We start from the raw sequence: 3728 nt of genomic DNA, 5'->3' as shown, positions 1-3728 counted from the left end.
ACTTTCTGTGGGCTAGTGGTTTTTGCATTTGTAAGATGCTAGCCATCATATCCTCGAAAGATGTTCGCTTAGAGTTAAGAAAGAAAAAGGATTCTCTTCGAGGAAACATCAAGTTTCATTGAGATCCTGTCTATGTGTTTGTGTTCGTTTTTTTGAGTATCCCCATCCTCCCCTATTGTTGGTCTGGTATGGTCTGGAGTTTCCCGGATTTATTTCGACATGAATGCGTTAACAAAGTGAAGTGGACTGGACATGTAAAGCAAACTATGATCTGGCTCAAAGAGAAAACTCAAATTGGTTTAAAATTTTCTTTAGGTATCTTTATCTTAATTGTTTTTCTTTGTAGTTCTAAGACGGTTCGAACGTTGTTGACAAGTTTCGAAAAAAATAAAATAAAATTTGGAAGTATTTGGTGTTAGTAACTTTGTTATAGATTTTTTTTTCGAATCACTGGATGCTGCTTGATTTGCTCGTATTTTGTGTAAAAAAATGAAAATCAAATGTCCAGATTTTGCTAGGTTTTAAAAATAGTGGTACTGATTTGCCCAACCTATAAAAATGAGGGAAAATTTCTGCAATTCTTATTATAGGATGTCCTCTTAACTTGTATTAAAGTAAGAGTATTAGAGATATTATTCCACTGGAGCCCCATTACTTGTCATATAAAACGTTTTATTTCCAACTTTGTTGTTTTAATTCTTTTTTGGCTAGATTTCTAGAGTTTAAAGAGTATGATTAAAGTAATGTTATTTTTTTCCTCCCTTTGAGCTGGATGACCCGGGGAAGTTACCCCCCTCCCCCCCCCCCTTAATCCGGGCTTGCGGATATGTATATTATGTTTTTCCAACTGACTTTGACCACCTTAGACAAATACTTGGGATTATCTGGTAAAATTATATTCGTTTTCAAGATTTGAAAAAACTCAAAATAATTGGAATTGGTGATTAGAATACATTGAATCCTTCGATAACCGATTAAACATACAATTTTTCGATTAATTGCCAAATTATATTTTAAATGTTTTCCTAAGAGGCCTTTTACAATTTTTGTCATAGTATATAGGGGAAAATCGAATAAGACGGACAGTTTCAATATTTCGAAATCTATAATGTTTGGCACAAATCTAATGATGGGAATATGTTTGCTTAAGTGTATCGACACTTTTGAGACCCTTTGTTTATTTACATCCAGCAAGGTCTCATAAAAGTAAACAAAACAAACAAAAATTTCGAGGATACATTATTTGATGTAATTTTCTCAGCTCAGAAAATATTTCATAACTCGCAACATTTTTGAAAATTTCAACCGTTTTCTAAAGTGGAGTGATTATTTTCTTTAACCATCTGGAATAAAATCAGCAAATTCCGATCGAAGGGTTTAATCAACAAACTTTTGGAAAGAAACTTTTTCAAGGCGGGCGAGAGGGACACCTCAATGTCTGGAAAAACGAGCACATAAGTTCCTCCAGGTATTTCAAATTTTTCATTTGTTTGATCCTCCATATGCCTTCAAAAGACTTCAAAAGACTAAGTCAGAGTAATTGTCGGTCGAAATGCACTTAGAGTTTTGAAACAGGCCATAAAAACTGTGAAAATTGAATTTCAGCGAAGGCAGCGCCTATAAATTATGGAATTTTGGAAACTACACTGTTCGTTTCTGGAATCGGATCGGTTGATTCCATTTTGGTTTAAAATCGTTCTCAAATACTTAACTCACAAAAATATGTACTTATACAGAATTTTTTTTCCGAGAAAATGTATGTTTTTTACGCAGTGTCATTTTTACCCTACCATGTTTCAGATTGCTATAATACAGCGATAGCCAACAACCTTAACTATGCATCTGCACAAAAACTGCGATGAAAAAAGCAATATCTGATTTTCTATTGCGACTCTACCTTAGGGTGTCCGTCTTACCCGACTTTACCCTAGAAAATATATAGTAAGATCATCATAAATTTCGTAAAAAGTAGCCGGATAGAATTTTGGTATGATAAGAAAAATAAAAAAAAATCAGACGAGATAAACATCTCTGATTTACTCAAACTAACTGTTCCTATCTCAAAGGAAAACCGTCTCGCCCTTTAAACGTTCCTAGGGTGATTTGCCAATCGTTGCACAGCTAAGCACATGATTTTGGTTTTAATGCTGTATTTAAGTTATTTCAACCAAAATCACTCGATTTTTTTGTCGATGCACTCATACAGGATTGGCGACATAAAAATTTAAAAACAACATTTAAAACAGCTTGCCTGTGCCCAATACTTGCACAGGCAAATTTTTTGTCGTGCATAATGTCGTCCGATTTTTCCAATGGTTTCACATTTTAAAAATCATCTTAACGCTCAGCCACCATGTGGTCGAAAAGGCTGATATTTGCTACGGGAGCTTATGATGAGAGTTTAGTTTAAACGCAATTTAAATTTTAAACGGCCCCTTTTGAGGGGGAGGGAGGGGGAGGGAGGGGGAGGGAGGGGGAGGGTGTTTCCTCATAAACCCATCCAATGCACAATTGGAAAATTCGGACCCGAAATCTAAAAAAACACAAAGCCGCCGGTTTGAGTGTCTGAAATAGCATTTATCACACGTGAAGTTTTCTCAGAAACTCGAATCTACCTCTTGATTTAACCGAAGCCATTCGAGTGGAGTGTTTGAACTTATTTGCCCATTGTAGAGCTTTTTTCTTCATATGTCCTATCAACATACAATTTTATGTCTCTAAAATCCCATAGAATTAACTGAAAGGTTTTTAATGCTTAATTTTTAAGTGCCTATTTACAGGTGAAAAGATAAGAGAACGTGATCTGTTTTGCTCCCCTTTACCCCTATTAAGAAAGTGTGATTTTATAAAAAAATGCTTTACTCACTTGGAAGTCGATTGATTTTTACATAATGAATATCAATTTAAAACTTGAAAATGGACACAACCACGCCCAAAGTTTCAGATTGTTTGACTGATTTTTGCTCATGATATACAATTTTGTATTAGAATTTAAGTTTTCGAAAAGGGATCATTGAAATATTACGTAACGCTTTTAGGAGGGGAGGGTGTATAGAAGCTTGCTACGCTTTGTGACTATTGCTAAGAAATTTCAAGACGAATGTGTTACGTAGGGGAGAGGGGGGGGTTGAAAATTTTCGAAACTTGTGTTACGTAATATTTGAACGGCCCCTAAGGAAATTGATTTTTATATCTTTTTCATGCAAGTGGGTTTATTTGTAATTAATACAACCTCAGTAGCATTTCATTAATCTTCAGGGAACAATCACATCTCATAGAAATGTTTCCCAAGAGTTTCACGGCTGAAAAAACTGTTTTGGATCAAATGAAGTTTCACAAAGCTATGACTGTTTATTTTTCTGGATGATAAGGGCCAAATAATGCTTCATTTAGATGTCTCTAGTGACGGCAACTCGACGGCAGATTTGAATTCCTCCAAAGTTATTGGACCCTATCTCTACCTCCCCGCGGTGCCGGCTGGGGTGCGAGTAACCTAAGCGGAGATCGGGTACCCAACCCCGGTGGATGCTTTGGTCGCATGCAGACTGAGAAGGTGGCCGCACGCGTCTGTTCCCCAGGTCAGGGGCGGCGCGCAACAACAACCGAGCGTCTGTTCTCCAGGTCAGGGGCGGCTCAAACAGCGTCTGTCTTGCAGCAAGCGGCTGAATTTATGAAATGCGGCTCCCGCCAGCTAAGTCCAAGATGGCAGCCCCATCGCGGGATAGGGA

Source organism: Uranotaenia lowii, chromosome 2 (genome assembly GCF_029784155.1).
Source record: "Uranotaenia lowii strain MFRU-FL chromosome 2, ASM2978415v1, whole genome shotgun sequence".
Lineage (NCBI taxonomy): Eukaryota > Metazoa > Arthropoda > Insecta > Diptera > Culicidae > Uranotaenia > Uranotaenia lowii.
The sequence above is the reverse complement of the archived record's forward strand: the minus strand, read 5'-3'. Positions refer to the sequence as shown.